This window comes from Pseudophryne corroboree, chromosome 3 (genome assembly GCF_028390025.1).
Source record: "Pseudophryne corroboree isolate aPseCor3 chromosome 3, aPseCor3.hap2, whole genome shotgun sequence".
NCBI lineage: Eukaryota > Metazoa > Chordata > Amphibia > Anura > Myobatrachidae > Pseudophryne > Pseudophryne corroboree.
Window position 1 is genome coordinate 151,150,538 of NC_086446.1, and position 24,923 is coordinate 151,175,460.

At 37.6% G+C, this 24,923-nt stretch overlaps 3 non-coding genes across 3 annotated transcripts; all 3 read right to left on the reverse strand.

Moving 5' to 3' along the window:
• Positions 1-20,007: 20,007 nt before the first annotated feature.
• TRNAG-CCC (transfer RNA glycine (anticodon CCC)) lies at positions 20,008-20,078 on the reverse strand. Its single transcript has one exon. It is a non-coding gene; the product is annotated as a tRNA-Gly (tRNA).
• Positions 20,079-20,575: 497 nt separating this feature from the next.
• TRNAG-CCC (transfer RNA glycine (anticodon CCC)) lies at positions 20,576-20,646 on the reverse strand. Its single transcript has one exon. It is a non-coding gene; the product is annotated as a tRNA-Gly (tRNA).
• A 3,206-nt stretch (positions 20,647-23,852) lies between these two features.
• TRNAG-CCC (transfer RNA glycine (anticodon CCC)) lies at positions 23,853-23,923 on the reverse strand. Its single transcript has one exon. It is a non-coding gene; the product is annotated as a tRNA-Gly (tRNA).
• Positions 23,924-24,923: the final 1,000 nt, after the last annotated feature.

A 24,923-nucleotide genomic window follows, 5' to 3' on the forward strand; every position in this document is an offset into this window, starting at 1 on the left:
AGGGTTAGGGTTACGGTTCGTATTAGGGTTAGGGTCAGTGTTTTAGGGTTTTAGTGTTAGGATTAGGGTTATTAGGATTAGGGTTAAGGTTAGAGTAGTGTTAGGGTTCGTGTTAGGGTTAGTGTTAGAGTTATGGTTTGTGTTAGAGTTAGGGATAGGTTAGGGTTAGGGTTAGGATTAGGGTTTGGCTAGGGTTAGGGTTATGGTATTAAGGTTAGGGTTAGGTTAGGAATCATATAAGGGTTAGGGTTAGGTGGTATTAGGGTTAGGGTTAGTGTTAGGGATAGGTTAGGGTTATAGTAAGGGTATTAGGGTTAGTTAGGGTTAGGGTTCATATTAGGGTCAGGGTTCGTATTAGGTTTAGGGTTCGTGTTAGGAGTAGGGTTCATATCAGGGTTAGGGTTAGAGTTAGGTTAGGGTTAGCATATTAGGGTTAGGGTAATAGGCTTAGCGTTAGGGTTAGGCTATGAGGGTTAGGGTTAGTTAGGGTTAGGGTTCGTATTAAGGTTATGGTTAGCGTTTTAGGGTTAGGGTTAGGGAATTAGGGTTAGAATTAGAATTTATGGTATTAGGGTTAGGTTCGTGTTCGTGTTAGGGTTATTGTTCGTGTTAGTGTTAGGGTTAGGGTTAGGTTAGGGTTAGGATTAGGGTTATGGTTAGGGTTGGGTTAGGGTTAGGGTTATTGTATTAAGGTTATGGTTAGGTATAGGTTAGGGTTAGGGTTCATATTAGGGTTAGGGTTAGGTTTAGGGTTAGGGTATCAGGGTTAGGGTTAGTGTTAGGGTTAGGTTAGGGTTAGGGTATTAGGGATAGGGTTAGTAAGGGTTATGGTTCATATTAGGGTTAGTGTTCATATTAGGGTTAGGGTTCGTATTAGAGTTAGGGTAAGATTAGCTTTAGGATTAGGGTTTGCGTTATGTAAGGGTTAGCTAGGATTAGGGTATTAAGCTATTAGGGTTATGGTTCGTATTAGGGTTAGGGTTCATATTAGGGTTATGGTTTGTATTAGGGTAAGGGTTTTAGGGTTAGGGTTATTAGATTATGGTTAGGGTTACATAGGGTTAGGGTTAGTGTTAGGGTTAGGTTATGGATAGGGTTAGGGTTCGTATTAGGGTTATGGTTAGGGTTGGGATTAGGGTATTAGGGTTAGGGTTAGGGTTAGTGTTAGGGTTAGGTTATAGACAGGGTTAGTGTTTGTATTAGGGTTAGGGTTAGGATTAGGGTATTAGGGATAGGGTAAGGTTAGGGTTAGGGTTTGGGTATTAGGGTTTGGGTTAGGAATAGGGTTAGGTTAGGGTTAGGATTAATATATTAGGGTGAGAGTATTAGATTTAGGGTTAGGGTATTAGGGTTAGGGTTAGTTAGGGTTAGGGTTCGTATAAGGGTTAGAGTTAGGGTTCGTATTAGGGTTAGGGTTCGTATTAGGGTTCGGGTAGAATTAGGGTCAGGTTATTAGGGTTAGGGTATTACGGTTAGGGTTAGTTAGAGTTAGGGTTAGAATATTAGGGTATTAGGGTTAGGGTTTGTATTAGGGTTTGGGATAGGGTTCGTATTAGAGTTAGGGTTCGTATTAGGGTTAGGGTTCGTATTAGGGTTAGGGTTAGTGTTTTAGAGTTTTAGTGTTAGGGCTAGGGTTATTAGGATTAGGGTTAGGGTTACTTAGGGATAGGGTTAGGGGTTAGGGCTAGTATTAGGGTTAGGGTTCGCGTTAGGGTTAGGGTTTGTGTTAGGGTTAGGGTTCGTATTAGAGGTATTAGGGTTATAGTTTGGGTTAGGATAGCATTAGAGTTAGGGTTAGTGTTAGGCTAGGGTTAGGGTTAGGATTAGGGTTAGGGTTATCCTAGGGTTAGGGTATTAGGGTTAGGGTTCATATTAGGGTTAGGTTTAGGGTTAGGGTTACGGTTAGGTTAGGGTGAGGGATTGCGTATTAGGGTTAGGGTTAGTTTAGGGTTAGGGTATTAGGGAAAGGGTATTAGGGTTGGGGTTAGGGTAATAGGGTTAGGGTTAGGGTTCGTATTAGGGTTAGGGTTCGTATTAGGGTTAGGATTAGGGTTAAGGTTTGTATTAGGGTTAGGGTTAGAGTATCTTTATCGTCCGTGTTAGGGTTTGTGTTAGGGTCCGTGTTAGGGTTAGGGTTTGTGTTAGGGTTAGTGTTAGGTTAGGGTACGATTAGGGTTAGGGTTGGATTAGGGTATTAGGGTTAGGGTTAGGTTAGGGTTAGGGTTCGTATTAGGGTTTAGGTTTGCAGTAGGGTTAGGTTAGTTTAGGGTTAGGGTTCGTATTGAAGGTATTAGTGTTATAGTTAGGGTTAGGTTTAAATAAGATTTAGGGTTAGGGTTAGGGTTCGTATTAGGGTTAGGGTTCGTATTAGGATTAGGGTTAGTGTAGTGTTATGGTTAGGGTTCGTATTAGGGTTAGAGTTAGGGTTTGTGTTAGAGTTAGGGTTAGGTTAGGGTTAGGGTTAAGATTAGGGTTACGGTTAGGGTTTGGTTAGGGTTATGGTATTAAGGTTAGTTTTAGGGTAAGGTTAGGGTTCATTTTAGGGTTAAGGTTAGGGTTAGGATTAGGCTATTAGGGTTAGGGTTATTGTTAGTGTTAGGGTTAGTTTAGGGTTAGGGAATTAGGGTTAGTTAGGGTTAGGGTTCATTTTAGCGTTAGGGCTAGGGTTCGTGTTAGGGGTAGGGTTCATATTAGGGTTAGGTTTAGAGTTAGGTTAGGGTTAGGGTATTAGGGTTAGGGTAATAGGGTTAGCGTTAGGGTTAGGATATGAGGATTAGGGTTAGTTATGTTTAGGTTTTGTATTAAGGTTAGGAATAGGGTTTTAGGGTTAGGGTTAGGGTATTAAGGTTAGAATTAGAATTTATGGTATTAGGGTTAGGGTTCGTGTTAGGGTTAGGGTTCGTGTTAGGGTTAGGGTTTGTGTAAGGGTTTGGTTTAGTTTAGGTTTAGGATTAGGGTTACGGTTAGGGTTGGGTTAGGGTTAGGGTATGGTATTAAGGTTAGGGTTAGGGTTAGGTTAGGGTTTGTATTAGGGTTAGGGTTAGGGTTATGGTGTTAAGGTTAGGTTTAGGGTTAGGTTAGGGTTTGTAATAGGGTTAGGGTTAGGGTATGTGTTAGGGGTAGGGTTCATATTAGGGTTAGGTTTAGAGTTAGGTTAGGGTTAAGGTATTAGGGTTAGGGTAATATGGTTAGGGTTAGGACATGAGGTTTAGGGTTAGTTATGTTTAGGTTTTGTATTAAGGTTAGGAATAGGGTTTTAGGGTTAGGGTTAAGGTATTAAGGTTAGAATTAGAATTTATGGTATTAGGGTTAGAGTTCGTGTTAAGGTTAGGGTTCGTGTTAGGGTTAGGGTTTGTGTAAGGGTTTGGTTTAGTTTAGGCTTATTTTTAGGGTTACGGTTAGGGTTAGGTTAGGGTTAGGGTTATGTTATTAAGGTTAGGGTTAGGTTAGTTTTAGGGTTCGTATTAGGGTTAGGATTAGTATTAGGGTATTATGGTTACGGTTAGGGTTAGGTTATGGTTAGGGTATTAGGGTTAGGGTTAGTTAGGGTTAGGGTTCATATTAGGGTCAGGGTTCTTATTAGGGTTAGGGTTCATATTAGGGTTAGCATTCATATTAGGGTTAGGTTTAGATTAGCTTTAGGATTAGGGTTTGCATTAAATTAGGGTTAGTTAGGGTTAGAGTTAGGATGATAGGATATTAGGGATAAGGGTTTGTATTAGGGTTTGGTTTAGGGTTCGAATTAGGGTTAGGGTTCGTGTTAGGGTACGGGTTCGTATTAGGGTTAGGGTCAGTGTTTTAATGTTTTAGTGTTAGGGTTATTAGGATTAGGGTTAGGGTTAGAGTAGTGTTAGGGTTAGGGTTCGTGTTAGGATTAGTGTTAGAGTTAGAGTTTGTGTTAGAGTTAGGGTTAGGGTTAGGGTTAGTATTAGGGTTACGGGTAGGGATTGGTGAGGGTTATGGTTATGGTATTAAGGTTAGGGTTAGGTTAGGGTTTGTATTAAGGTTAGGGTTAGGATTATGGTATTAGGGTTAGGGTTAGGGTTAGTGTTAGGGTTAGGTTAGGGTTAGGGTATTAGGGTTAGTTATGGTTAGGGTTCATATTAGGGTTAGGGATCGTATTAGAGTTAGGGTTAGGGTTCATGTTAGGGGTAGGGTACATATTAGGGTTAGGTTTACAGTTAGGTGAGGGTTAGGGTATTAAGGTTAGGGTAATAGGGTTAGCGTTATGGTTAGGATATGAGGGTAGGGTTAGTTAGGGTTAGGGTTCGTATTAAGGTTAGAGTTAGCATTTTAAGGTTAGGGTTAGGGTATTAGGGTTAGAATTAGAATTTATGGTATTAGGGTTAGGGTTCGTGTTAGGGTTAGGGTTTGTGTTAGTGTTAGGGTTAGGGTTTGTGTTAGGGTTAGGGTTAGGTTAAGGTTAGGATTATGGTTACGGTTAGGGTTGGGTTAGGGTTATGGTATTAAGGTTAGAGTTAGGGTTCATATTAGGGTTAGGGTTAGGGTTAGGATTAGGGTATTAGGGTTATTGTTAATGTTATTGTTAATGTTAGGTTAGAGTTAGGGTATTAGGGTTAGGGTTAGTTAGGGCTAGGGTTCATATTAGGGTTAGTGTTCGTATTAGGGTTAGGGTTCGTATTACTGTTAGGGTAAGATTAGCTTTAGGATTAGGGTTCCCGTTATGTTAGGGTTAGTTAGGGTTAGGGTATTAGGCTATTAGGGTAATGGTTCGTATTAGGGTTAGGGTTCATATCAGGGTTAGGGTTTGTATTAGCGTTAGGGTTAGTGTTGTAGGGTTTTAGGGTTAGGGTTATTAGATTAGGGTTAGGTTTACAAATGGTTAGGGTTAGGTTAGGGTTAGGGTTCGCGTTAGGGTTAGGGTTTGTTTTAGGTTTAGGGTTCGTATTAGAGGTATTAGTGTTATAGTTAGGGTTAGGGTTAAATTAGAGTTAGGTTTAGGGTTAGGGTTCGTATTAGAGTTAGGGATCATTTTAGGGATAGGGTTAGAGTAGTATTAGTGTTAGGGTTCGTGTTAGGGTAAGGGTTAGGGTTTGTGTTATAGCTAGTGTTAGGTTAGGTTAGGTTTAGGGTTAGGATTAGGGTATGGTTAGGGTTTGGTTAGGGTTAGGGTTATTAGGATTAGGGTTAGGGTTAGAGTAGTGTTAGGGTTAGGGTTCGTGTTAGGGTTAGTGTTAGAGTTAGGGTTTGTGTTAGAGTTAGGGTTAGGTTAGGGTTAAAGTTAGTATTAGGGTTACGGGTAGGGTTTGGTTAGGGTTATGGTTAGATTAGGGTTCGTATTAAGGTTGGGGTTAGGATTATGGTATTAGGGTTAGGGTTAGTGTTAGTGTTAGGTTAGGGTTAGGGTATTAGGGTTAGTTATGGTTAGGGTTCATATTAGGGTTGGGGTTCGTGTTAGGGTTAGGGTTCGTATTAGAGTTAGGGTTAGGGTTCGTGTTAGGGGTAGGGTTCAAATTAGGGTTAGGGTTAGAGTTAGGTTAGGGTTAGGGTATTAGGGTTAGGGAAATAGGGTTAGCATTAATGTTAGGATATGAGGGTTAGGGTTAGTTAGGGTTAGGGTTTGTATTAAGGTTAGGGTTAGCGTTTTAGGGTTAGGGTATTAGGGTTAGAATTAGAATTTATGGTATTAGGGTTAGGGTTCGTGTTAGGGTTAGGGTTTGTGTTAGTGTTAGGGTTTGTGTTAGGGTTAGAGTTAGGTTAGGGTTAGGATTAGGGTTACGGTTAGGGTTGGGTTAGGGTTTTGGTATTTAGGTTAGAGTTAGGGTTAGGGTTCGTATTAGGTTTAGGGTTAGGATTAGGGTATTAGGGTTAGGGTTAGTGTTAGGGTTAAGGTTAGGCTAGAGTTTGGGTATTAGGGTTAGGGTTAGTTAGGGTTAGGGTTCATATTAGGGTTAGGGTTCGTATTAGGGTTAGGGTTCTGTCAAAGTCAAAAAATATTGTAATGCATAATCCATGTACTAACCCCATACACATGCCCGCTGCATGTGCACTTATTCCGCCGTGCGTGCACATATCCGCAATTTGCGTAGGATGGCTCCTGCGATCCTGCGCGTAGTATGGGTATTTACGGCGGAGTTTGTGAGCGCATAGAGGGTTATCAGAATATTACATATTTAACCCAAATAGTGAATTTTGTACACATAGCTCCCCTACACCACATCAGCAAGTATCAACAGTTTAAATGATTCCAGGACTAAGGGATTCACCTTTGCATGATAGGAAGGGACAGACAAAGGTTATAAGGTGATGTCTAGTATCCAGCTGTAGGGTATTTTAAGGGAAACATTCTGGTGTTGCTTTGAGGAAGAATGCATGTTCCTGAGGATAGTTACATGCAGAAGCAGAATATAGGTTTAAACTGTATTTACTGTATATTATGTATGCGGGGGGGAATCCAGAGGATACCACCCACAAGAGCAGTTGAGAAAGACATCGCCCACCTTTTCAAATCAACCTATGACCTCTCCTGTAATGTTAAGGTGGATCTCAGTGTCCAATAGACAAAGGGATTACAGTGACCATTGTATTGTATATGGAAGTTGTGTATAAAAAGCCTGTTGTTGCCTGGCCGGTCAGAAGACTCTGAACGCTTTCTACCTGATAAGCAGAGGACCGGCCGGGTTGCGCAAGCAAACATTCTCACGTATGTACATTGACTGTAGCCATTATTCTGTTGTAGATTTATCTTGTTAGCCTGTAGTGTATAATTTGTACTGTTTTACCTTTTGAAATAATCCACTGTGGCCTTAGAACCCTGTGGTTCAACTACATATCGGTGTTGTGTCCTCATTTCCCTGCTAGGGTTTAAAGCGTATTTAACTATATAAGGTTTATAAGTATTGATAAGGTGTACGCACTGCGGGTACTTTATACCGTCAGTGCTACTTAAGGTTTAAGGTATAACATCATTGCAGTGCTTTGCTGCATAAAGGTTTAAAGTGTAACCATATTATTACATTGTATTACTAATAAGGTTTAAAGGTTATCAATTGTGTGTGCGCGCGCTGTGCGTACTCTGTACACTCAGCGCGGCGTGTGTACGCCAAGTACGTACCTCGTACGGGACTCTGTACGCAAATAGCATACAAAGTGCGTAGCGCGTGTATTCAGTCTAGCGGCCATAGCGGCTCCACGGTAAAAGTTTATCTAGAGGTATAGCTTTATGGTTTAAGATAATATCGACATTATCAATTGGGGGCATCGTCCAGTTTTTCCTCATACCCGCAGCCTAGCAGGTTTACGCAGACTTTATCTATCAGCAAAGGGCGGAAAGTATCCCACGTAAGCCTTCTCCTGGTTGGTGGATACACTGAAAACCCTAAATTTAGTGCTGATTAGATGGCGTCTGCTCTGCATGGTTTGTAGGGATGCTGGTGGGATCCGTAAGGTAAATATACAAAGCTATTTTTAAAGTCTGTGAATTTCTGTTTGGCACCAAATGCGCACACAATACAAGCATACACCTGTACTCTGCATATCTGATCATATTGTTGCAAAACAAGGTTCAAATGAGTCATATTGTGTTTGATTCAAATTGGATTGCTTATCTGTTAAGTAGGGTAAACGTACATTTAAAAGTTGCTGCAAAAGCCTTGATATAGTGTTTTTTTTAACTCAACCCTAAAATAACTTCAGGGGCTTGCATGGTGTGTGATTTCTTTGTGACAAAGGAAGCCGCATGGTCTGTCCTCCATTTTGGACTAACCACATGGCTTGTCCACCATTTTGTGTAACCCTCATGGATGTGGAAGGGGGAGGAGCAGCAGCCATGTTGGGAAGGTCATTTTTCTAAATGGCTGATTTTCACTGCCCGGAATAATCAGCCCTCCTTGGTCAAAAATAAATCACCATTTATGAGTTACCAATGCATTTATTTAACCCATGCCATAGTCAATTACAAATAGTTTCAGCTGGGCCTAGTGAAAAGTTAATAGTAAGATGAATATTTGATGTAAGAAGTACACACAGATATAAAAAAAAGTTTTTTTCTCTCTAAGATTCAGTTAACTCTGCTTGCTATAAGATAGCCATTGAAATGCAAATTAACCTGTGTAACTGCTTTTTCTTAGCAGTGAACAACCCTCTTGAACAGGCAGTCAAAAAGCACACAGCATTGTTATGCAAATTAGAGACTTTAAAGGAAATGCATTCATTTCAGTAGGTGTGTACTGTGTGGGGGTTCTATGAGAGTCAAGTTATATATATTATATAAATATATAATATATATAATAATATTATAATTATGTGTATATTTATATCAGTGTATGTTCTGCAAGATAGCTATCCAATCTGAATCATACCATTTGAATTATTGATTATTATTAGATTCATTTTGACCTGTGCTGAGAAATTTGTTGCTATTTAGTTAAAACATAGACTAGATATTAAGGGAGTAAAACGTAAAAATACAAATACAGTCTGGCCTAGTTAAACAAGGTTTATACAGAAAGATACTGTGTTGTGTTAAGTAAACAATTATAGGTAATATCGCTTACATTTATAGAAGTGTGGGATTTGTACTACTGCGGACGTACGGTTTGTACACGTGTCTTGGACAAAGTACGGTACTGCGTATGCAACGTAAAGACATACGCATGGTCGCATGTTTACGCAACATGCATAAGGATCAGTGGCGGATCTTGCCACGGGCAAGCGGTACTTTTGCCTGGGGCGCCGCCTTCCGGAGGGCACCGCTCCAGGGCAAAATCCGTCACTGTGCCCCCCACAGTGCCCCGCTGTGCCCCCCGCTTTGAAGGGAACCAGACGCGTAGCGTCTAGTCTCCCTTCATGGAGAGGACCTTAGTTGTGCGGTGCGCGATGACGTCATCGCACACCGCACAGCAAAGGTCCTCTCCATGAAGGGAAACTAGTTGCTACTGTCTAGTTTCCCTTCATGTAGAGGACCTTTGCTGTGCGGTGCGCGATGACGTCATCGCGCACCGCACAGCATAGTGGCACAGACACTAGGGGTCATAATTGACCTCTAGTGTCTATGCTGTTTTATGGGAGAGACGTAATAATGTCTCTCCCATAGATCGAGGAGAGGAGAGGAGAAGAGCGGCGCCGCCGGCGGAGGAGGTCTGCAGCGGTCTGGATCAGGAACGGGGATGGTAAGAAAACTTTTTTTATTTTATTTTTTCTTTCAGTGTCGCTACTGGGGGCATAAATAGGGGCGTAACTGACCACGCCCCCATTTGAAGCCACGCCCCTATACTTTGCCCGGGGCGCCACAAGGCCAAGAACCGGCCCTGGTAAGGATACAACCGCTAAGTACAAATTACACAATAGCAGTGTTTAGTTTAGGCGCAAAACGGTAGCCACGCGATAATAGCACAAATTGCTCAGTGTCCAAGATTTAGTTTAAATAAAACCTTTTTTACTTTATTACCTCTGGTACTAAGGCTGTTCACCTGAATGAAAGTTAATTTTCTGTACAGAAAAACCAAAGTGTATATGAGTGAACGAGAGTGAGTGTGCAAACAATAAAGGTTTTGTGGACCCAGGGAATTCGGGATCCCGTAGGAGACCACACCAGGTGAGTGGACACTTGGTGGCGTGAGAGTGGCTTGCTCACGTTAACATTGATTAAAGTACAAAAGAGCAAGGTAGTAGATATCGCAAACCAAAGGTCAGCAAAGGTTTAGAGTACTGCAGACCAAAGGTCAGCTAGGTTTTTGTTTAGATACCGCAGCCCAGGTGGTTGGCGAAGAACCCATATAGGCCCGTTTAGATACGCTCCGGCTGAGGTTTCGCAGCCTGAAAAACGATCCCATTGATCGTACGGCGGATAAGTAACAGTTACCTATACGCTGTGCGATTGGACCGCACATTCGTGGGTGCAATACTTAGCTCAACATAATACCCTTTTTACGAGCTTTGCGTAAAATCGCGGGATCATAAGCGCTGAGTGTAGCATACGCAAGCGTGATTTGTGTAAAAATAAAATATTTTAAGGGAGTTTCGCTGGTCACTCAGGAAATCTCCAACAACCAATATTTACTGGGAAGGGTAAGTCACTCCCATATACTTTCAGTAAATAGAGGTTAAACAGGTGCCCGAGGTTTGGGTACATTGCCTGCGCTATCAACAGTGTATGGTAGTATTGGCCAACGGTGGCGTGAGTGGGTGAAAGCACTCGTTGAACTTTCACCGTTGCCTTATATTGAGTATTTTGTTTTTTTGTAGGAATTAGCTGAGAAGGCAATACCTGCAAAATTTGGAGGCCAGTTGCTCAAGTAAGGGACGTTCAACCAGGGTTCAGGTTGATGTTCTGCGGCCCAGAGGGTCAGCGAGGTACATAATGTGTGAGAAATATGGATCACACACAGAGGTTTTATGCAATGAATGGGAACGTATGACTGCGGAAGATAGGGAACCATTCCCTAGGGTAGGCAGTTTTGAACCAGAGGTGTTGCAGAATTTAAGGGTTAGGATATGTCTGATAAAGTCCCAAAAGAAAAGGGTCAGACACACAAACTGTTTAAATTTATGGCAGCAAGAGGGCGATATGCAAGAGAAATTAACATATGCAACCGGTTCCAAACCTAGCGGGAATGAGAACACAAACACACCATTGTCGACACAGGTCGAAGGGGAACAGAAGGCTACAGTCAATGATACATCCGTAAATGATAGTAATATGAAAGAGCAATGTATTAACCCTAACTTTTGCAAAATGTATCCTGTTTTGAAGTCTCTCCAAGGTTTTAGGTCACAGGAAGATGAAGGATTCAGCCAAATCGCAGCTCTCCTCCAAGCAGTCACTTTGCAGGACACTCAGGTGGGGCCTGTCCAACCAGGTAGCGCAGTAATAATATTCCCTAATGAAAGAACTGGTGAGGTCACAGCTACCGGTAAGTATGAGACAGTTCATTGCACAGAAACAACAACACCACACAGTAAACAGATTAGGAACGGAACGGTAGGATTACACCCTGTCTTGGAAATTGTAACTCCCAATGGGGGAACCGATAGTCAGGAAGTAGTCCTCACCAGGAATAATGCAATGTATTGCCCGTGGCCCAGAGATGAGCTGCGATCAATCATTTCAGAATTCCCCGACCCTCAGAAGCATTTAGCCAGATGTCAGAAATTTATCAGAGATCTGGGTAATGTGTATGAACCGACAAACCAACATTGGCAGACATTTTTGAAAGCCTGCCTACCCCCTAATATTGACACCCTAAAATTAATCACTGATTGTAGATTAGAATTGGATAGTCCTATGACTGACAGAAACAATCAGGAAAATATAGAACGAATTAATAGACAACTAGAGTTGTATTTCCCCACAACTGCTAAATGGAGGAAAATTTTCTCCATAAAGCAGAGGGAAAACGAAATGGCATCTGAATATTTCCATCGGGCCCTACACATAATGGATAGATACATAGGGGTATCGGATGCAGGGAATGATGAAAATTACAGAGGGGTGGTTGTCTCTGCGCTAATGGATGGACTCGATAAGACAGTGAGGGACAGAGTACAAACATCTTTGCCTGGTTGGAGAGGGGTCACAGTAGCTTGCCTTAGAGAGTGCGCAATTGAACACCATAGGAATATTTCTAGGCGTAGAAAACTGCGAGAGGAGAGGCTGAGGATTGAAAGTATGCAGGCTCTTACACCAAAGTCTCATCAGCCCAAACCCCAAAACCCTAGTAGTAACAAAAGACCTAAGATATGTTACATTTGTAAAAATGAAGGACATTTTGCTAGAAATTGTAGGAGTAGTGGAGCACATAGCCAATATAGACCTCTAGACAGAATAAATAAGCCACGTTATTAAACACATAGATAGGATCAAGGGACATATAGTAAGGAATCACGATACAGTATAGAAAAACAGATTCGGTTAATGGGAAGAACAGAATAAATGCAACTTTACTCTTTTGACAGAATTTACGAAGATTAGGAGGAGGATTCTAAACTTCTGCTTCTCTCTCTCTAGCAGAAGTGACCTCTAAGTAATTTAACAGGAGTTTTGTTAGAGATGGTATACATATAGAGTGCTCCCACCCAGGAAGCACAAAATATGTTAAAATACCCACAAAGACTAATATTGCATTTCACTGTTTTAGAAGCATGTCCATCACAGGTAGAAGAAATTATCTCAAAGATACCGGGTTCCCTATAAACTTAGAATGGATAAGACACTGGATTGAGGGCTGGGATAGTCCCAGTAGAGATATAACACACATAGAATTTTTTTTAAGGGAACAGACTGATTAGGGAATCATTCCCCGTAGTGCCCAATCCAGATGTCAAACTTTGTAAAATCTTCTTTGTTACTAAACTCTGTGATTTGTCTTCAAAGTTTTATCTTCATCTCTGACGTTCACTGACAGAATTACAGCTCAAACATCACATGTCTACTCGGTCTTTTCAGAGGTCTGCCCAAACCCAGTATATCTCACCAGCATCACTGTGCCTGGCCATGCACAAAGGGTGGAAAATGGAAATACTGGTGAAGGGAGACTGTGCATAGATACTGATAGACATGCTGATGTGACAGCCTGATGGTGAACGCAAATCTGACAAATTTTCTTTTTATTATTTTCTCTCTCTCTTTTTCATTTTTCCACGGATGGTTTACTTCACACAACTGATAATATACAACAGTTAAACACAATGTAATGCAAGATTTATGTTCCCTATAGAAAGGTCGCTGACACGGAGAGAACATCGTATCACTGGAGTGTCTGTTCCGGGAAAGCTGAGAGGTAGGACTGTTGTCACGGCACCTGAGCGCGGAGAACAAGACCAGAGGCGGTTGTCGTACCAGTTTTCTTTTTCCTTTTTATTATTTTCTCCATCTCCCATTTCCTCCCCCTTCTTGTTCCCTTTCTCGCCCCCTAACAAGATGGACTTACCCCAAGAGACTGCATTCCGGGTTTTCCTGTTAATCCTGTTGTTGACCAGAGCAGTCTGTTTCGGTGAGAGTACCAGAGAGGTCGAGAAAGGATCTGGAATGGGTTCTGATGGCAAGGACGGATTTGTAGAATTCCAAGAGCAACACATCCATCGAGCAAAGGCAAGTACCAGAAAACGATCTGGTAGTCAGGAAACTAGGAGGCACTGTGAAGGGTTATTGGCTGAGGAAGAATGCATTTGTAGGAATTGTGAAAACATAGTTGAGGATGGGTGCATACAGAGATGTCAGTCCATCATTAATATCAACATGGACCGGCATCCATTGAGTGATTACCACTCACTAGTGGGTAAGGTCTTAAACCAGACAGAATGCTGGGTGTGCTCACAAGTACCTCAAGGTCAGAGCAAGTCAGGATTAGTACCATACCCTTTAGCAACAGATGAGGTACTCGAATTACGGGGTGGGAGACCGGTGGACAAGAAATTTAATATTTCTAGGCCCCCTAGTTTGAAGCTCCACTAGTACCATGTAGATAGATCCATAGTATGTTTCAACATTTCCAATTCCCAAAAGCCGGGAAATTGGGAGGTGACATGGAATAACCAAATAATGGCATTTTCGCACAGAGCTGATAGGATACCCGTAGACTCTGAACTTATACGCCAAATAGCCAACAGTGGAAGGTATTTTCGGTAAAGGTATACTCAAGGAAGTAAGACCATGCGGGTTGGAGAAGTATCACCAGGGTACTGTGCGCATATCATACAGCCTGATATGTGTACAGAACAGATGATAGGGATAGGATTTTTCACTTGGAAAGTTTGCAATATGGTAATGTCATATTCTGTCCCATATGTTCTCCCCGATGATGCTCATTTCATATGTGGGAGGAAGGCGTATAAGTGGCTTGCCCCGAACTCAGAGGGATTGTGTTACATTGGAAGAGTGTTGCCAGAAGTAATGACCATCACCCATAATAAGATGAAAGACGTTCACCACAGTGCTCAAGCTCCTTATATCCATACTCACTATGAACACATCGTTAAGAGACACCTCATAGATAGGACAGAGCACGCAGCCTCTGATTTGATCCACGAATCCACCGGGATTCAATTCCTTCTCGCATTAGATATCATCCGTACTGCCAGAGGAATTATAAATTATAGGTACATCCATGCGCTAGCGAACCTGATAGATAATAGCACTGAGATATATGACGACACCTTCAGGTATACAGGAAGGGAGTTGCAAGCTTACAAAACGGAACTGATCCAGCACAAGATGGTCCTCAATTATATCACAGCCGTGATGGGTGGGTACTGTGTCACACTGGCTACTCAATATGGTGTGATGTGCTGCACGTATATTACAAACAGCACTGATGACCCAACTGAGATCATTGATCAAAAGATGGACGATATCTTGCAGTTGAAGTGGGAGTTCCGAAGGAGACACAACCTTACCTTGACTGCTGTGAGTAATGAACTGACCGTCTGGGTCTCATGGTTGAACCCACGCAATTTGTTCTCAGGTTTAGGAGAATGGGCTCAAAATGTTATCATGAGTGTAGGAAAGTTTCTCCTTTGTATCCTGGGAGTCGTCATAATTATTGGCTTGATATTTAGGTGTGTTCGAATTTTAACGCGGCGCAAGCGCAGTACAAAATTGATGAGTTTAAGGAGCGGGGGCATTGGTACAGCAGCAGATTTAATTTATGATCCATCTATAGAAACGATGTTGTGATAAGGATTGCAAATGAATTCCACGGCCCGTTTCTTTCACCCGTTTTTCCTATGTTTTTCCCTCAGCAAAAATACTCCCATCCGGAAGAGACTTTGATCAATACCCAAGAATGATTACGCAAATGTTATGTGAATGTATTGTACATATGTGTCTTATCTTCATCTCTACAACCTTCAGTTAGTGACACACATAGTCGACAGGTGATATCCACATATATTAGCACTCACATATGTTCCCCCTCCATGTATCATCTAAATGTGCACCCCATTTGTTGGAACAAGAAGCCGAAAAGAGCTCGGTAGTGTTTGTTGGCCCACTTACAGACCCTTAATATGGGATAAGAAGGATTTAATGTATACTTCGTAATACCTTGAAGCTTATCTATAACATATACGGCACTATGATACATGCCCCTCAGACATGGATTCATACATACATGCTTTTATTATCTCACTAGGTCATATATTTCCCACCTACACCTCTCCTCATACCGTCCAATCATCTGTAGATATGTATTGTATATTTTTCTGTTTAATGTTTAGATAGTGGCAGTTATTGTTGACTGCCAAAGGGTGGACTGTCAAAGTCGAAAAATATTGTAATGCATACACCATGTACTAACCCCATACACATGCCCGCTGCGCGTGCACTTATTCCGCCGTGCGTGCATATATCCGCAATTTGCGTATGATCGCTCCTGCGATCATGCGTGTGGTATGGGTATTTACGGCGGAGTTTGTGAGCGCATAGAGGGTTATCAGAACATTACATATTTAACCCAAATAGTGCATTTTGTACACATAGCTCCCCTACACCTGTCAAAGTTGAAAAATATTGTAATGCATGCCACACGTACTAACCCCATGCACATGCCCGCTGCGCGTGCGCCCAGTCTGCCGTGCGTGCACATATCCGCAATTTGCGTAAAGTAGCTTTCCACGGTCATGCGCCTTAGCGCGTGGTATGTGCATTTACGGTAGAGTTTGTGAACGCATAGAGGGTTATTAGAACATTACATATTTAACCCAAATAGTGTACATTTTAGATATAGTTCCCCTACACCACATCAGCGAGTATCAATAGTTTAAACAGTTCCAGTACTAAGGGATTCGCCTTTGCATGATAGGAAGGGTAAAACAAAGGTTAGAAGGTGATGTCTAGTATCCAGCTGTAGGGTATTTTAAGGGTAACATTCCGTTGTTAGTTAGAGAAAGATTGCATGTTCCTGCGTATAGTTATGTACAGAAGTAGAATATAAATATTAACTGTATTTACTGTATATTATGTATGCGGCGGGAATCCAGAGGATACCACCCACAAGAGCAGTTGGGGAAAGACATCGCCCATCTATTCAAATCAACCTATGACCTCTTCTGTAATGTAAAGACACATCCCTGTGTCCAATGGACAATGAGATTACAGTAACCATTGTATTGTGTATGCATGTTGTGTATAAATTGACCGTTGTTGCCTGGCCGGTCAGAAGACTCTGAACGCTATCTGTATGACCAGCGGAGGACCGTCCGGGTTGCGCTTGCGAACATTCTCACGTATGTACATTCTCTGTAGCCATTATCCTGTTTAGATTTATCTTGTTAGCCTGTAGTGTATGATTTGTACTGTTTTACCTTTTGGAATAACCCACTGTGGCCTTAGAACCCTGTGGTTTCACCTACAAATCGGTGTTGTGTCTTCACTTTCCTGCAAGGGTTTTAGAGTGTATTTATCTTTATAAGGTGTATAATACTTTATACCGTAAGCGCTACTTAAGGTTTAAGGTATAACATCATTGCAGTACTTTGCTGTTAAGGGTTTAAAGTGTAATCATATCATTACATTGTATCATTAACAAGGTTTAAAGGTTATCAATTGTGTGTGCGCACGCTGTGTGTACTCTGTACACTCAGCGCGGTGGGTGTACGCCAAGTACGTACCACGTGCAGGTTATATGTCATGTTAAATTGTTTTTAGACTAATACATTTTATATTAGTTTGATAGATAGTATACCATTTTAAATATAATCTCTTAAAATGTTTTAAGACTAATACATTTCCTATTAGTTTGGTACCTAATATAAGATTTAAATGTGTTTTTTCTGCGCTAGCCAGTACTTGAACACAGGTCGCAAGAATGGGACTCTTGCATGATACCCCTACACTAGTGGCGCTGCTGGCTTATAGGGTTCCACAAGAAAATAGATGTATATTCAAAACTATGTGACATGAATATCTTTTTAATTGAAAACTTACTAATTGCACTGCTGCATAGCTTTCCCTAATTAAGAAAAAATATTTCTTTGATCCATGGATGTATTTATTTGTCAAAAAAGTTGTGCTAATGAATTTGTTATGCAGATTCAGTTTATTAATAAATGTTATTGTCAGCAGAAAAAAGCTATGAGATCTTAAAGTTAGTGTCACAAGTAAACAAATTTTCTAAGTTTAAAGAAAGTATTACTATCATATTTAACTACAATGTGGTGCATCCAGGCATCTTGTAGGAAATGTAGGTTATATGTCATGTTAAATTGTTTTTAGACTAATACATTTCTTATTAGTTTGATAGATAGTATAACATTTTAAATATAATCTCTTAAAATGTTTTAAGACTAATACATTTCATATTAGTTTGATACCTAATATAAGATTTAAAATGTGTTTTTTCTGCGCTAGCCGGTACTCGAACACAGGTCGCAAGAATGAGACTCTTGCATGATACCCCTACACTAGTAGCACTGCTGACATATAGGGCTCCACAAGAAAATGGATGTATATTCAAAACTGTGTGACATGAATATCTTTTTAATTGAAAATTTACTAATTGCACTGCTGCATAGCTTTCCCTAATTAAGAAAAATATTTCTTTGCTCCATGGATGTATTATTAATAAATTTATTGTCAGCAGAAAAAAAGCTATGAGATCTTAAAGTTAGTGTCACAAGCAAACACATTTTCTAAGTATAAAGTATTACTGCCATATTTAACTACAATGTTGTGCATCCAGTCATCATGTAGGATACATGTCATGTTAAATAGTTTTTAGACTAATACATTTCATATTAGTTTGATAGATAGTATAACATTTTAAATATAATCTCTTAGAATGTTTTAAGACTAATACATTTCATATTAGTTTGATACCTAATATAAGATTTAAAATATATTTTTTTCTGCTCTAGCCGGGACTCGAACGCAGGTTGCAAGAATGGGAATCTTGCATGATACCCCTACACTACTAACGCGGCTGGTTTATAATGCTCCACAAGAAAATAGATGTATATTCAAAACTATGTGACATGAATATCTTTTTAATTGAAAATTTACTAATTACACTGCTGCATAGCTTTCCATAATTAAGAAAAATATTTATTTGCTCCATGGATGTATTTATTTGACAAAAAAATTGTGCTAATGAATTTGTTATGCAGATTCAGTTTATTAATAAATGTTATTGTCAGCAGAAAAAAGCTATGAGATCTTATAGTTAGTGTCACAAGTAAACAAATTTTCTAAGTATAAAGAAAGTATTACTGCCATATTTAACTACAATGTGGTGCATCCAGTCATCTTGTAGGTCATGTAGGTTATATGTCATGTTAAAATGTTTTTAGACTAATACATTTCATATTAGTTTGATAGATAGTATAACATTTTAAATATAATCTCTTAAAATGTTTTAAGACTAATACATTTCATATTAGTTTGATACCTAATAAAAGATTTAAAATGTGTTTTTTCTGCGTTAGCCGGTACTCGAACACAGGTCGCAAGAAAGAGACTCTTGCATGATACCCCTACACTAGTAGCGCTGCTGATTTATAGGGCTCCACAAGAAAATAGATGTATATTCAAAACTATGTGACATGAATATCTTTTTCATTGAAAATGTACTAATTGCACTGCTGCATAGCTTTCCCTAATTAAGAAAAATATTTCTTTGATCCATGGATGTATTTATTTGTCAAAAAAGTTGTGCTAATGAATTTGTTATGCAGATTCAGTTTATTAATAAATGTTATTGTCAGCAGAAAAAAGCTATGAGATCTTAAAGTTGGTGTCACAAGTAAACAAATTTTCTAAGTATAAAGAAAGTATTACTGCCATATTTAACTACAATGTGGTGCATCCAGTCATCTTGTAGGATACATGTCATGTTAAATAGTTTTTAGACTAATACATTTCATATAAGTTTGATAGATAGTATAACATTTTAAATATAATCTCTTAAAATGTTTTAAGACTAATACATTTCATATTAGTTTGATAAATAATATAAGATTTAAAATTTATTTTTTTCTGCGCTAGCTGGGACTAGAACGCAGGTCGCAAGAATGGGAACCTTGCATGATACCCCTACACTACTAACGCTGCTGGTTTATAATGCTCCACAAGAAAATAGATGTATATTCAAAACTATGTGACATGAATATCTTTTTAATTGAAAATTTACTAATTGCACTGCTGCATAGCTTTCTCTAATTAAGAAAAATATTTCTTTGCTCCATGGATGTATTATTAATAAATGTTATGGTTAGCAGAAAAAAAGCTATGAGATCTTAAAGTTAGTGTCACAAGCAAACAAATTTTCTAAGTATAAAGTATTACTGCCATATTTAACTACAATGTGGTGCATCCAGTCATCATGTAGGATACATGTCATGTTAAATAGTTTTTAGACTAATACATTTCATATTAGTTTGAAAGATAGTATAACATTTTAAATATAATCTCTTAAAATGTTTTAAGACTAATACATTTCATATTAGTTTGATACCTAATATAAGATTTAAAATGTGTTTTTTCTGCACTAGCCGGTACTCGAACAAATGTCACAAGAATGGTACTCTTGCATGATACCCCTACACTAGTAGCGCTGCTGGCTTATAGGGCTCCTCAAGAAAATAGATGTATATTCAAAACAGTGTGACATGAATATCTTTTTAATTGAAAATTTACTAATTGCACTGCTGCATAGCTTTCCCTAATTAAGAAAAATATTTCTTTGCTCCATGGATGTATTTATTTGTTAAAGAAAGTTGTGCTAATGAATTTGTTATGCAGATTCAGTTTATTAATAAATGTTATTGTCAGCAGAAAAATGCTATGAGATCTTAAAGTTAGTGTCACAAGTAAACACATTTTCTAAGTATAAAGAAAGTATTACTGCCATATTAAACTACAATGTGGTGCATCCAGTCATCTTGTAGGTCACGTAAGTTATGTGTCATGTTAAATAGTTTTTAGACTAATACATTTCATATTAGTTTGATAGATAGTATAACATTTTAAATATAATCTCTTAAAATGTTTTAAGACTAATACATTTCATATTAGTTCGATACCTAATATAAGATTTAAAATGTATTTTTTTCTGCGCTAGCCGGGATTTGAACCCAGGTCGCAAGAATGGGATTCTTGCATGATACCCCTACACTACTAACGCTGCTGGTTTGTATTGCTCCACAAGAAAATAGATGTATATTCAAAACTATGTGACATGAATATCTTTTTAATTGAAAATTTACTAATTGCACTGCTGCATAGCTTTCCCTAATTAAGAAAAATATTTCTTTGATCCATGGATGTATTTATTTGTCAAAAAAGTTGTGGTAATGAATTTGTTATGCAGATTCAGTTTATTAATAAATGTTATTGTCAGCAGAAAAAAGCTATGAGATCTTAAAGTTAGTGTCACAATTAAACAAATGTTCTAAGCATAAAGAAAGTATTACTGCCATATTTAACTACAATGTGGTGCATCCAGTCATCTTGTAGGTCATGTAGGTTATATGTCATGTTAAATTGTTTTTAGACTAATACATTTCTTATTAGTTTGATAGATAGTATAACATTTTAAATATAATCTCTTAAAATGTTTTAAGACTAATACATTTCATATTAGTTTGATACCTAATATAAGATTTAAAATATATTTTTTTCTGCGCTAGCCGAGACTCGAACCCAGGTCGCAAGAATGGGAATCTTGCATGATACCCCTACACTACTAACGCTGCTGGTTTGTAATGCTCCATAAGAAAATAGATGTATATTCAAAACTATGTGACATGAATATCTTTTTAATTGAAAATGTACTAATTGCACTGCGGCATAGCTTTCCCTAATTAAGAAAAATATTTCTTTGATCCATGGATGTATTTATTTGTCAAAAAAGTTGTGCTAATGAATTTGTTATGCAGATTCAGTTTATTAATAAATGTTATTGTCAGCAGAAAAAAGCTATGAGATCTTAAAGTTAGTGTAACAAGTAAACAAATTTTCTAAGTTTAAAGAAAGTATTACTGTCATATTTAACTACAATGTGGTGCATCCAGGCATCTTGTAGGAAATGTAGGTTATATGTCATGTTAAATTGTTTTTAGACTAATACATTTCTTATTAGTTTGATAGATAGTATAACATTTTAAATATAATCTCTTAAAATGTTTTAAGACTAATACATTTCATATTAGTTTGATACCTAATATAAGATTTAAAATGTGTTTTTTCTGCGCTAGCCGGTACTCGAACACAGGTCGCAAGAATGAGACTCTTGCATGATACCCCTACACTAGTAGCGCTGCTGACATATAGGGCTCTACAAGAAAATAGATGTATATTCAAAACTGTGTGACATGAATATCTTTTTAATTGAAAATTTACTAATTGCACTGCTGCATAGCTTTCCCTAATTAAGAAAAATATTTCTTTGCTCCATGGATGTATTATTAATACATTTATTGTCAGCAGAAAAAAAGCTATGAGATCTTAAAGTTAGTGTCACAAGCAAACAAATTTTCTTAGTATAAAGTATTACTGCCATATTTAACTACAATGTTGTGCATCCAGTCATCATGTAGGATACATGTCATGTTAAATAGTTTTTAGACTAATACATTTCATATTAGTTTGATAGATAGTATAACATTTTAAATATAATCTCTTAAAATGTTTTAAGACTAATACATTTCATATTAGTTTGATACCTAATATAAGATTTAAAGTATATTTTTTTCTGCTCTAGCCGGGACTCGAACGCAGGTCGCAAGAATGGGAATCTTGCATGATACCCCTACACTAGTAGCGCTGCTGATTTATAGGGCTCCACAAGAAAATAGATGTATATTCAAAACTATGTGACATGAATATCTTTTTAATTGAAAATTTACTAATTGCACTGCTGCATAGCTTTCCCTAATTAAGAAAAATATTTCTTTGCTCCATGGATGTATTTATTTGTTAAAGAAAGTTGTGCTAATGAATTTGTTATGCAGATTCAGTTTATTAATAAATGTTATTGTCAGCAGAAAAAAGCTATGAGATCTTAAAGTTAGTGTCACAAGTAAACAAATGTTCTAAGTATAAAGAAAGTATTACTGCCATATTTAACTACAATGTGGTGCATCCAGTCATCTTGTAGGATACATGTCATGTTAAATAGTTTTTAGACTAATACATTTCATATAAGTTTGATAGATAGTATAACATTTTAAATATAATCTCTTAAAATGTTTTAAGACTAATACATTTCATATTATTTTGATACCTAATATAAGATTTAAAATTTATTTTTTTCTGCGCTAACTGGGACTCGAACGCAGGTCGCAAGAATGGGAACCTTGCATGATACCCCTACACTACTAACGCTGCTGGTTTATAATGCTCCACAAGAAAATAGATGTATATTCAAAACTATGTGACATGAATATCTTTTTAATTGAAAATTTACTAATTGCACTGCTGCATAGCTTTCCCTAATTAAGAAAAATATTTCTTTGCTCCATGGATGTATTTATTTGTTAAAGAAAGTTGTGCTAATGAATTTGTTATGCAGATTCAGTTTATTAATAAATGTTATTGTCAGCAGAAAAATGCTATGAGATCTTAAAGTTAGTGTCACAAGTAAACACATTTTCTAAGTATAAAGAAAGTATTACTGCCATATTAAACTACAATGTGGTGCATCCAGTCATCTTGTAGGTCACGTAAGTTATATGTCATGTTAAATAGTTTTTAGACTAATACATTTCATATTAGTTTGATAGATAGTATAACATTTTAAATATAATCTCTTAAAATGTTTTAAGACTAATACATTTCATATTAGTTTGATACCTAATAAAAGATTTAAAATGTATTTTTTTCTGCGCTAGCCGGGATTTGAACCCAGGTCGCAAGAACGAGAATCTTGCATGATACGCTACACTACTAACGCTGCTGGTTTGTAATGCTCCACAAGAAAATAGATGTATATTCAAAACTATGTGACATGAATATCTTTTTAATTGAAAATTTACTAATTGCACTGCTGCATAGCTTTCCCTAATTAAGAAAAATATTTCTTTGCTCCATGGATGTATTTATTTGTTAAATAAAGTTGTGCTAATGAATTTGTTATGCAGATTCAGTTTATTAATAAATGTTATTGTCAGCAGAAAAAAGCTATGAGATCTTAAAGTTAGTGTCATAAGTAAACACATTTTTTAAGTATAAAGAAAGTATTACTACCATATTTAACTACAATGTGGTGCATCCAGTCATCTTGTAGGTCACGTAGGTTATATGTCATGTTAAATAGTTTTTAGACTAATACATTTCATGTTAGTTTGACAGATAGTATAACATTTTAAATATAATCTCTTAAAATGTTTTAAGAATAATACATTTCATATTAGTTTGATACCTAATATAAGATTTAAAATGTGTTTTTTCTGCACTAGCCGGTACTCGAACAAAGGTCACAAGAATGGTAATCTTGCATGATACCCCTACACTAGTGTCGCTGCTTGCTTATAGGGCTCCACAAGAAAATAGATGTATATTCAAAACTATGTGACATGATTATCTTTTTCATTGAAAATTTACTAATTGCACTGCTGCATAGCTTTCCCTAATTAAGAAAAATATTTCTTTGCTCCATGGATGTATTATTAATAAATGTTATTGTCAGCAAAAAAAAAAGCTATGAGATCTTAAAGTTAGTGTCACAAGCAAACAAATTTTCTAAGTATAAAGTATTACTGCCATATTTAACTACAATGTGGTGCATCCAGTCATCATGTAGGATACATGTCATGTTAAATAGCTTTTAGACTAATACATTTCATATTAGTTTGATAGATAGTATAACATTTTAAATATAATCTCTTAAAATGTTTTAAGACTAATACATTTCATATTAGTTTGATACTTAATATAAGATTTAAAATGTATTTTTTTCTGCGCTAGCCGGGATTTGAACCCAGGTCGCAAGAATGGGAATCTTGCATGATACCGCTACATTACTAACGCTGCTGGTTTGTAATGCTCCACAAGAAAATAGATGTATATTCAAAACTATGTGAATATCTTTTTAACTGAAAATTTACTAATTGCACTGCTGCATAGCTTTCCCTAATTAAGAAAAATATTTCTTTGATCCATGGATGTATTTATTTGTCAAAAAAGTTGTGCTAATGAATTTGTTATGCAGATTCAGTTTATTAATAAATGTTATTGTCAGCAGAAAAAAGCTATGAGATCTTAAAGTTAGTGTCACAAGTAAACAAATGTTCTAAGTATAAAGAAAGTATTACTGCCATATTTAACTACAATGTGGTGCATCCAGTCATCTTGTAGGTCATGTAGGTTATATGTCATGTTAAATTGTTTGTAGACTAATACATTTCTTATTAGTTTGATAGATAGTATAACATTTTAAATATAATCTCTTAAAATGTTTTAAGACTAATACATTTCATATTAGTTTGATACCTAATATAAGATTTAAAATGTGTTTTTTCTGCGCTAGCCGGTACTCGAACACAGGTCGCAAGAATGAGACTCTTGCATGATACCCCTACACTAGTAGCGCTGCGGATATATAGGGCTCTACAAGAAAATAGATGTATATTCAAAACTGTGTGACATGAATATCTTTTTAATTGAAAATGTACTAATTGCACTGCTGCATAGCTTTCCCTAATTAAGAAACATATTTCTTTGCTCCATGGATGTATTATTAATAAATGTTATTGTCAGCAGAAAAAAAGCTATGAGATCTTAAAGTTAGTGTCACAAGCAAATAAATTTTCTAAGTATAAAGTATTACTGCCATATTTAACTACAATGTGGTGCATCCAGTCATCATGTAGGATACATGTCATGTTAAATAGTTTTTAGACTAATACATTTCATATTAGTTTGATAGATAGTATAAAATTTTAAATATAATCTCTTAAAATGTTTTATGACTAATACATTTCATATTAGTTTGATACCTAATATAAGATTTAAAATGTATTTTTTATTT